The following is a 12,190-nucleotide window of genomic DNA, read 5'->3' on the forward strand; positions in this document are numbered from 1 at the left end:
GAACGCTCTGAGAGACTCTGGGTTGAGGTCAGTGATAAAGTAGTCTACAGTGCTACTGCCAAGAGATGAGCTATAGGTGAACCTACCATAGGAGTCCCCTCGAAGCCTACCATTGACTATGTACATACCCAGCGTGCGACAGAGCTGCAGGAGTTGTGACCCGTTTTTGTTGGTTATGTTGTCATAGTTGTGCCTAGGGGGGCATATGGGGGAGGGAATGCTGTCACCTGCAGGCAGGTGTTTGTCCCCCTCTTGTCTCGCTCTCTCTCTCTCTCTCTCTCTCTCTCTCTCTCTCTCTCTCTCTCTCTCTCTCTCTCTCTCTCTCTCTCTCTCTCTCTCTCTCTCTCTCTCTCTCTCACTATCTCCAGTGCCTCTCTCTCTCTCTCTCTCTCACTATCTCCAGTGCCTCTCTCTCTCTCTCTCTCCCTTACTCTCTCTCTCTCTCTCTCTCTCTCTCTCTCTCTCTCTCTCTCTCTCTCTCTCTCTCTCTCTCTCTCTCTCTCTCTCTCTCTCTCTCTCTCCAGTGCCTCTCTCTCTCTCTCTCTCTCTCTCTCTCTCTCTCACCATCTCGAGTGCCTCTCTCTCTCTCTCTCTCTCTCTCTCTCTCTCTCTCTCTCTCTTACTCTGTCTCTCTCTCTCTCTCTCTCAATTCAATTTCAATTCAATTCAATTTGCTTTATTGGCATGACGTAACAATGTACATATTGCCAAAGCTTATTTTGGATATTTACAATATAAAAATAAAAATGAGAATCAAAATTGTCAACGGGACAACAGTAACAACAATAACCAAGTGTCAAAATAACCATACATTCAACAATAACAATAAGCATACAGTAGAGTACATGTGCAGGTTGATTGGTTTGTCAGACACTGTCCCTCAACTTATGTCAGGCAGCAATGTAGTGCGCTGCCTACCCACAGCTCTCTGCGTCCTCCCTCAACAGGACTGGTAGCCTACTCTCATCGGAGAGGTCTTTGAAACCTTGAATAAGCGTTTCAAATTTGGGGGAATGACACTCTCTAATTGTTTTATATTTTTTATGACATTTTGTCAGGAAATGCAGCTCCGTCTCAGGTTCTGCTATTGTGCAGTGGTTGCACAGCCTTTCCTCTACAGGGAGCCAGGTTTTCCTGTGTCTACCCTCTCTCTCTCTCTCTCTCTCTATCTCCAGTGCCTCTCTCTCTCTCTATCTCCAGTGCCTCTCTCTCTTTCTCACTATCTCCAGTGCCTCTCTCTCTCACTATCTCCAGTGCCTCTCTCTCTCTCTCTCTCTCACTATCTCTAGTGCCTCTCTCTCTCTCTCTCTCTCTAGTGCCTCTCTCTCTCTCTGTCTCTCTCTCTCTCAATTCAATTCAAATAAATGTGCTTTATTGGCATGATGTAACAATGTACATATTGCCAAAACATATTGAAACATATTGCCAAAGCTCTCTCTCTCCCTCTCTACAGTGCCTTTCCTTTTCTTTCTTTCTTTCTTTCTTTCTTTCTTTCTTTCTTTCTTTCTTTCTTTCTTTCTTTCTTTCTTTCTTTCTTTCTTTCTTTCTTTCTTTCACAGGCATGCATGCACACGCACACTATACTCATTAGCATGACTGGTATACCTCTATCATACTGATCCTATACTCATTACCATGACTGGTATACCTCTATCATACTAACTCTATACTCATTATCACGACTTGTCTACCTCTATTATACTGATCCTATACTCATTACCATGACTGGTATACCTCTATCATACTGATTCTATACTTATTACCATGACTGGTATACCTCTATCATACTGATTCTATACTCATTACCATGACTGGTATACCTCTATCATACTGATTCTATACTCATTACCATGACTGGTATACCTATATCATACTGATTCTATACTCATTACCATGACTGGTATACCTCTATCATACTGATCCTATACTCATTACCATGACTGGTATACCTCTAATATACTGATTCTATACTTATTTCCATGACTGGTATACCTCTATCATACTGATTCTATACTCATGTCCATGACTGGTATACCTCTATCATACTGATTCTATACTCATAACCATGACTGGTATACCTCTATCATACTCATATACCTATACTCATTCCCAAGACTAGTATACCTCTATCATACTCATATACCTATACTCATTCCCAAGACTAGTATACCTCTATCATAGGGTCAGTTTGTTATATCTGGAGTACTTCTCCTCTCTTATCCGGTGTCCTGTGTGAATGTAAGTATGCTCTCTAATTCTCTCTTTCTCTCTTTCTTTCTCTCTCTCTCGGAGGACCTGAGCCCTAGGACCATACCTCAGGACTACCTGGCATGATGACTCCTTGCTGTCCCCAGTCCACCTGGCCATGCTGCTGCTCCAGTTTCAACTGTTCTGCCTGCGGCTATGGTACCCTGACCTGTTCACCGGACGTGCTACCTGTCCCAGACCTGCTGTTTTCAACTCTCTAGAGACCGCAGGAGCTGTAGAGATACTCTTAATGATCGGCTATAAAAAGCCAACTGACATTTACTCCTGAGGTGCTGACTTGCTGCACCCTTGACAACTACTGTGATTATTATTATTTGACCATGCTGGTCATTTATGAACATTTGAACATCTTGGCCATGTTCTGTTATAATCTCCACCCGGCACAGCCAGAAGAGAACTGGCCACCCCTCATAGCCTGGTTCCTCTCTAGGTTTCTTCCTAGGTTTTTCCTAGCCACCGTGCTTCTACACCTGCATTGCTTGCTGTTTGGGGTTTTAGGCTGGGTTTCTGTACAGCACTTTGAGATACCAGCTGATGTACGAAGGGCTATATAAATACATTTGATTTGATTGATTTGATTTGATGATTCATGGCCCGGAGCCTCCAGTGATGATCAATGGCCCGGAGCCTCCAGTGATGATCCATGGCCCGGAGCCTCCAGTGATGATCCATGGCCCGGAGCCTCCAGTGATGGTCCATGGCCCGGAGCCTCCAGTGATGATCCATGGCCCGGAGCCTCCAGTGATGATCCATGGCCCGGAGCCTCCAGTGATGATCCATGGCCCGGAGCCTCCAGTGATGATCCACGGCCCGGAGCCTCCAATGATGATCCATGGCCCGGAGCCTCCAGTGATGATCCATGGCCCGGAGCCTCTAGAGACGATCCAAGGTCCGGAGCCTCCAGCGACGGTTCCCAGTCCGGAGCCTCCAGCTGGTGTTCCCAGTCCGGAGCCTCCGGCGACGATCCACGGGCCGGTTCCTCCGGCGACGATCCACGGTACGGTTCCTACGGCGATAATCCACGGTCCGGAGTCTCTGCCGACGATCCACGGTCCGGAGCCGTCTGCGACAATCTACGGTTCGGAGTCCGCAGCAACGATCTACGGTCCGGAGTCCCCGGTGACGATCTACGGTCCGGAGTCCCCGGCGACGATCTACGGTCCGGAGTCCCCGGCGACGATCTACGGTCCGGAGTCCCCGGCGATGATCCACGGTTTGATTCCTCCGGTGATGATTCACGGTCCGGAGTTTCCGGCAACGATCCCCGCACCAGTGGCGCTACCGAAGTTGGCGGAGCCACGAGCGGAGCGGGGTCTGCGTCCCGCACCGGAGCCGCCACCGAGGGTAGATGCCCACCCAGACCCTCCCCTATAGGTTCAGGTTTGCGGCTGGAGTCCGCACCTTTGGGGGGGGGGGGGGGTACTGTCACGCCCTGACCTTAGAGATCCTTTTAATTCTCTATTTGGTTAGGTCAGGGTGTGACTAGGGTGGGCAATCTATGTTTTCTATTTCTTTGTTGGCCTGGTATGGTTCCCAATCAGAGGCAGCTGTCTATCGTTGTCTCTGATGGGGGATCATATTTAGGCAGCCTTTTCCCACCTGTTGTTTGTGGGATCTTGTTTTTGTGTTGTACAATGCATTTACTTCACGTTTCGTTTGTTCTGTATTGTTTTTGGTGAGTTTAATTTATTAAAACATGTGGAACTCTACGCACGCTGCGCCTTGGTCCTTTCATTCTAACAACGAGCGTGACAATACCTCTATCATACTGATTCTATACTTATTACCATGACTGGTCTACCTCTATCATACTGATTCTATACTCATTACCATGTCTGGTATACCTCTATCATACTGATTCTATACTCATTACCATGCCTGGTATACCTCTATCATACTGATCCTATACTCATTACCATGTCTGGTATACCTCTATCATACTGATTCTATACTCATTATCATGTCTGGTGGTTATGGTGATTGTTGTTTTTTGGTCATGTTTTAGCCTCGTCAAAAACCAGGCTATAGCGAGGCGTGACAACGACATGATTTTGGAGGTATGAAAACGCAAGACTAGTCACTCGTGTCCTAACTGGAGTCAGAGCTGTCAGTGCTGTACCTCTGGCAGGGCTGTTGCGTCAGAGCCTCTCTAAAGGTAGAGACAGCCTGCTGTGCACGTTGCCACATGTGAAATGCCAACGATAGGCCGGGCCGCCACAGATAGCCCTGATAAAGTACTGATCGGAACCCCATGCTGCGAGAGCCACTCTGATGTGAAGTTCAGGCCCGATCGGAGTGTCGACCAGCTTGGTCTGTAGCCCTCCCAATGCCCTGTGGCCGTGGTACAGTGTATGTGTCCCAAATGGCACCCTATTCCATTTGGTCACACTTCAATAAACACATTTAAAGTGCATTATTACTTTTAGAGGCACAGGTTATAACATTATAACACACTGCTTTTAACAGTTTTACTTGTTAAAAGCAGGTCTAAGAATATATACTGTTTCTTCATCTCTTTATACTTTAGGTCATTTCATCAGGTCATTTTTCAACAGACTTAAAATGGCTGAGAAACCCCTCAGAATCACGATGAGTCATGATTAAATAAATAAAACTTTATTGACCCCCAGAGGGTAAAATGGATTTGTCGTCCGGGAATATTTCACAGACACTACTACAGACTCTACAAAGGTGTCATACATGTTTTTGACAAGTATTATCATGCATTGTGACTGCATCTAAGGCATTTTACGCATTTTCCTTTAGTGAACAATATGTCTGTCTATCCTTTAAATAATGGACTGGAAGGGTCTGCTGAGAGGACTGTAATTTACACCCATGAATTAGTGTAGTCCTGCTGCCATAAAGATGACGTACCAACTGTAAATACCTGCTTCATGTGCAATGTAATGTGAATAGGCTTTCGATTGGGTCAGTACAATAAAGGTGTTCTTTAACTGTCTGGCACAAATGTTACATTAACTTTGGCTTTACAGCCTTTAGCTTTGGCTGATTGCATTTGGGTCGTTCCACCAATTCGGTGCGTTTTGAGAAGTGTAACTTGGTCAAAATAAACTTTAGATTTCACAAAATGTTAACATTCTGTCATAAAGAGCACATGTTCAACTTCATAAAAACAATTTTTTCCATCTCAAGGGGTTAAATAAAAAAATGACTATGTTAAGTGCCTATTAAGTGCCAAATAAAGTAACAGGGTTGACCGTAACAAGGTTCTGTACAGCCCTTTGTGACATCGGCTGATGTAAAAAGGGTTTTATAAATACATTTGATTGATTGTTTGATTGACCGTAACAGGGCTGAAGATTTCTTCTTAATTAACCTCTTAAATGTAATGGCAAAATGTAGATTTCCGCCTAAATAGACATACCCAAAAGTAACTGCTATTCATATGTAATTACTTACAAGCCCTTAACCAACAGTGCAGTTCAAGAAATAGAGTCAATAAATAAAATAAAATATGAATTTAAGCTTACCTTGTATGAAGCTTACCTTGTAAGATGATGGTGATCAATAACGGTAGGTCACAGGCAGACAAATAAGATATCCTCATGATCTGCGGAGTCCAGGCTTTCGGTGTGTATCAACATATTCCGTGTTTATTTCGTTTATGCTTCACAACGCTAACCGGAACGTAGGTAGCAGCCATCTTGAAATGAGGTCATTGGCTCGGCCTGCACTTATGAATGATTATGCCCATATATGGTAGTAAGTCATACCATAGATTTGAAGGCACCCATCAATATCCAAGATACTCAGCTTTCCACAAACACCATGCTTTTGTAGATAGGGGCTACCGTTCTCATATCAGACTGAATTGAATAAAACAAATCTAATAGAGTCCCCAAATAGCTTTTCACGTTAGGGTGGCACAACTCCATCCATCCACTGGTACATCATTTACCATTGATCAGGTCATATGGGCTTTGTCCCAACTGGCACCCTATTCCCTACATAGTACACTACTTTGGACCAGTCCAGTGCCCATAGAGTTCTGATCAAAAGTAGTGCACTATATAGGGAATAGGGTTTCATTTAGGATGCATCTTGGTGTGACAGCCATCTTGTTAAAACATTCATCGACGACACTGACACAATCAGTGGCAAACCACAGAATGAAAGTCTATGGACTTACTGTAGCCTTTCTATCAGGAGCTGTGTCAGAGCTCAGGTTAACAGCCTTAACGGTCTACCTAGCAGCAGCTCTGTCTCTCTTTCCCTGTTCGATGTATGAATATTCTGTTAGCATTAATAGAATAGATTTTCGTAGTGTGCCCTGGCAGGTTGGGAAGGTGGATTAGCCACAGTGGAGGCCTGCATCCAGAGTTAATGAGGCTGCAAATAAGACTGACTCCCCCAGTAACCTCCCTTGAACCTCCCTTGAGGACGAGACATCGCTGGTGGGGGGGATGTGTGTAGGAAGGGATAACGGGCGGTTGTGTTGCTCTATGTCTATGTGTTTCAGTGTACTGTAGCCTATAGAGAGTGTGTGTGTGTGTGTGTGTGTGTGTGTGTGTGTGTGTGTGTGTGTGTGTGTGTGTGTGTGTGTGTGTGTGTGTGTGTGTGTGTGTGTGTGTGTGTGTGTGTGTGTGTGTGTGTGTGTGTGTGTATGTGTGTGTGTACACAGAGGTAAATAATTGACATGGCGGTGCATCAGTGCCTCACAGCGAGGGAGAAAACCTATCGGCTGCAATGATCCAGCTTAATGCTTTCTTCCTTCCCTGGATCTACTGTATAGTATACTAAGTATTTGTCCCAAATGGCACCCTATTCCCTATATAGTGCACTACTTTTGATCAGGGTCTGATCAAAAGTAGTGCTCTATGTAGGGAATAGGGTGCTATTTAGGAAATAGCCTATATACAGCCCATGAAGGCAGGACAGCAATACAGAGTGCTGCACTACAAACAGTTTTAACAAACAGCGTAGTAATTACTCTCCTCTTTCTCACCATTTCCCCATCTCATCCAGGCTAGAATAATACAGTGTAACCCCTGTTGGGAATGTCTGGAAGATAGCTTACGTCTGCTGAAATTGCTAATCAGCGGTGTGCATCCATGACCATGACCATGACCATCAAATTGAGGTATATAAGTTGCAGAGGATAATTCATATGGTGAGGAGGTGAAGAGGTGAGGTGGTGAAGAGGTGAGGTGGTGAGGAGGTGAAGAGGTGAGGTGGTGAAGAGGTGAGGTGGTGAAGAGGTGAGGTGGTGAGGTGTTGAGGTGAAGTGTGAAGAGGTGAGGTGGTGAGGTGGTGAAGAGGTGAGGTGGTGAGGTTGTCTTATTTTCTTAAGGCTCCTGAGATGCTGGAAGAGGACAAAGAGTACTAGTATATTTCTCTGGGTTAACTCAAGTGTAGGCCTACTCACAATTGTATGTGTACTTGAGGGCAATCCACTCACTCCACGCTTTAAGTGAAATTAGCTGATAGCTCACCACCACCACCACAACAACAACCCTCTCTATCTGCACTGCACTCTAACTTAACCTTGCGGCAGGAAAAAAAGAAAACAATGACTGACCGCAGATGCTTTTACAATCATTATCTGATGAGGTGAAAAAAGTCAATAATTGATAGCTATAAATGTGCATGTTGTCTGGGTCAGGGGGCAGCCTGGCTGTAGTGCTACAGCTGTAAACTGTTTGTTATTGACTGCTAACAGCTATTTAGGCTCGCAAAAACCATCCGGCCAGGGCAACAAAAAATAAGGCTGTGTTCTCCATCTCCTCCATTATGGCCAACGACGGAGTCGCACTATAAATACGACTGTAAATCCAACATATTAATTGTAGGTACCCTTGAAGGTGAATCTACCATAGTGGATACATTAAACATGTTTGTCATTACTTTATGAATGTTGTGTGTGTGACTCACTGTATTTAATATGAGGAATCCATATCTAGAGTGCATTGGAAGACACTACAGTACGACTGCGTAATTGGGATGATACTTTTGTCCTACAGAACAGCATTTTAAAATGTGGGTTCTTTGGAAATGTGGGTTGTTGGGGAATATGGTATTCTAATTCAGCTCCCTGTACATTCATGAAAGCATAAAAAAGCAACTTGTCTCTATCGGACCATAGGAATTTCAAATAATTCTGTAATGTTCAGTGATCTACATGCCTAACTGTATATTCAAACACATTTGACTGGCACTAGACCAGGATATGGGGTGGCAGGGTAGCCTAGTGTTTAGAGCATTGGACTAATAAGCGAAAGGTTGCAAAATCAAATCCCTGAGCTGACAAGGTAAAAATCTGTTGTTCCGCCCCTGAACAAGGCAGTTAATCCACTGTTCCTAGGCCGTTATTGAAAATAAGAATTTGTTCTTAACTGACTTGCGTAGTTAAATAAAAAAAATAAAAAAAATATGTCTGACATGTCAAACACAAAATCTATAGATCAGTATTGACTTGACTGGAACCAATTACTCAACCAAACAGCAAAATTACCTTTCAAAAAAAAGATTTAAAAACATCTCATGGAACGTCAGGAGCACACTACACACACATTTTTAAAAATTTTGTTTTGTTTGTATATCGTTGTATTTTACATTTGTGTGACTGTCCTTGTTTAACAGTGTACCAGTGTTTTGTTACTCGTCATGTTTTGTGTTTTTTGTGGACCCAAGGAAGAGTACCTGCTGCCTCTGCAAAAGCTAATGGGGATCCAAATTAACAAAAAATGACTGAGGAGATAAGGTACAATCTGCCTCTCTGCCACTCTGACAGCCTAAACAACATGACATGAATGACTCTTTATTGAACAGCATACAAATGCTGCTCCACCCCTCCCCACAACGCTAACTGTTATGAGGAGTGCTGAGGACAGCCGGGTTATTGGGTATCCTCAATAGTAAGCTGCCACAGGGCTTTTTTCATTGTTTGTGTGACTGTGCACACAAAAGGAGCTAATTAACCATTCAGTTGTGGGACATATATAGGCTGTGGTGACAGTTATGTACTGTTCTGTGTCACGCACATCACATGTATGTGCATGAATGTCTGGCGTGAGGACATCTGGGACGTGTTAGCTAGCTTGGGCGAAGGAAGAGCTCTCAGGGGAGAACTATTTATCTGTGGAGGGTTAACCAGCTCTGTGACTCAGACCGCCCTCCGCAGTTTGCCGAGGCGCATGGATGATGACACAAACTCCAATTATCCTTTAGCTATGCCAGACTTTCCATAGAAGCAAGGGGTTCTGGGAAATAAGTTTTGATAAGTCATATTTAACCTTTGAGATTGGAGGCCATCGTTTACTGACGCACACAGATACAACTTCCTTATTTTGGTTTCTTGAATCCCTTCTGACACCAAAATCAGCTCATCAAATACAGTCTGCTTGTATTTCCTTGCCTGCCTAACCCTAATGAGTCAGTGTGTAGTGTCATATACTGTAACATAAACAAGGGGATATACTTATCACAGTTTATCACGGTGCAACTTAATCCTCAGAGAGGAAACTATGTAGATTGTGTTAAACCAACCGAATGTAGGGAATGCCCCAGTGGAGAACCCAGGTGAAGCGGTGCAGAAATCCCATTATGTCAACCTTTCCTCTGCAGTCTGTCCACTTGGCACATGAATATCATTGGAAAAGTGCATCAATCCCAATCATTAGACCAATCTGTCAGGTCCAGCCGGTGACATTTTGTATGGCTGCCTGGCGACTGATTATCCAATCTGATTCTAACTACATATTGCCCTAATCCTTAAAATGGATGAGGTTTAGCCTTTTAATGCTGCTAAGCATGTGGTTCATTTGGGTTAGGGTTTGGGGGGATTCCATGGCAGGATTCTAAGCATCACAAAAGCACCCATATGCACTCTACTCTCCACAATTCAAATTAATATTATGGACATGATATTGCGCTAGAGATTAGCAGTTCATGGATTAGCATATTGTTTCTATAGTGGCATGGCGTTACACAGAATAACACACAGGCTTTACCAGACCAGGTTCAAATACTATTTAAAATAATTTAAAATACTGTAGCTGACCTTGCCTGGCTTAATGGACCAATAGAAAAGTCCCAAAACTGCCATCCCCACCATCTGGCACTCCAGGCAGGCTAGGGAAAATGTTATTTGAACCCAGGTCTGGGCTTTACAGTCCACTGGTATATTACAGGAAAAACAGTTGAGTCACGATCTAGATACTGTGTTTAAAGGTAGACTCGATATGACATAGATGCAGAAAGTAAACAGCATAGTGGGTAAATTTCCTCAACAACTAAGAGCGTTGAAGCGCAAGTCTCAACTTCTACGCTGTTTTGGTCCCATTGCTCACACTCTGTAAGAGCGTGAAGTGAACCTGTGCACATGCACAGATACTGTGTGTGACTGTGCGAGCAGTGTTGCATCTTGACCATCTCAATATCTGCGGTGATGCTTGTGTCATCATTTCGCTGAGTCTACCTTTTAACAACTACCCTAAACATGATGCTTGTTGCCTAGAGACTGCACCTATCCTGAAGTTAAACGTATAGTGTAGTTAACCTGAGCCCATTATACACCACCGGTCAAAAGTTTTAGAACACCTAGTCATTGAAGGGTTTTTCCTTATTTTTCCTATTTTCTACATAGTATAATAATAGTGAAGACATTAAAACTATGAAATAACACATGTGGAATCATGTAGTAACCAAAACAGTGTTAAACAAATCAAAATATATTATATATTTGAGATTCTTCAAATAGCCATCCTTTGCCTTGATGACAGCTTTGCACACTCTTGGCATTCTCTCAACCAGCTTCATGAGGTAGTCAGCTGGAATGCATTTCAATTAAGAGGTGTGCTTTCTAAAAAGTTAATTTGTGGAATTTCTTTCCTTCTTAATGTGTTTCAGACAATCAGTTGTGTTGTGACAAGGTAGGGGGGTATACAGAACATAGCCCTATTTGGTAAAAGACCAAGTCCATATTATGGCAAGAACAGCACAAATTAGCAAGGAGAAACAACATGTAATCATTACTTTAAGACATGAAGGACAATCAATATGGAACATTTCAAGAAATTGCAGCCCAAATAATATCTTCACAGAATTCAAGTAACAGACACATCTCAGCATCAACTGTTCAGAGGAGACTGTGTGAATCAGATCTTCATGGCCGAATTGCTGCAAAGAAACCACTACTAAAGGACACCAATAAGAAGAAGAGAATTTCTTGGGCCAAGAAACATGATCAATGGACATTAGACTGGTGGAAATGTATCCATTGGTTTTGTTCCAACCGCCGTGTCTTTGTGAGATGCGATGTGGGTGAATGGACGATCTCCGCATGTGTATTTCCCACCGTAAAGTATGGAGGAGGAGGTGTGATGGTGTGGGGGTGCTTGCTGATGACGCTGTCTGTGATTTATTTAGAAATTAAGGCACACTTAACCAGCATGGCTACCACAGCATTCTGCAGTGATACATCATCCCATCTGGCTTGGCCTTAGTGGGACTATAATTTGTTTTTCAACAGGACAATAACCCAACACACATACAGGCTGTGTAAGGGCTATTTGACCAAGAAGGAGAGTGATGGAGTGCTGCATCAGATGACCTGGCCTCCACAATCCCCTGATCTCAACCAAATTGGGATGAGTTGGACCGCAGAGTGAAGGAAAATCAGCCAACAAGTGCTCAGCATATGTGGGAATTCCTTCAAGACTATTGGAAAAGCATTCTAGGTGAAGCTGGTTGAGATAATGCCAAGAGTGTGCAAAGCTGTCATCAAGGCAAAGGGTGGCTATTTGAAGAATCTCAAATATAAAATATATTTTGATTTGTTTAACACTTTTTTGGTAAGTACATGATTCCATATGTGTTATTTCATAACTTACTGTACTGTATACATTTGTGCTTAAGATAATCATTTGATTGTACAACTGGGATATAGTAGGCCTAAATC

This window comes from Salvelinus alpinus, chromosome 12 (assembly GCF_045679555.1).
Source record: "Salvelinus alpinus chromosome 12, SLU_Salpinus.1, whole genome shotgun sequence".
In the NCBI taxonomy this organism is placed as follows: domain Eukaryota; kingdom Metazoa; phylum Chordata; class Actinopteri; order Salmoniformes; family Salmonidae; genus Salvelinus; species Salvelinus alpinus.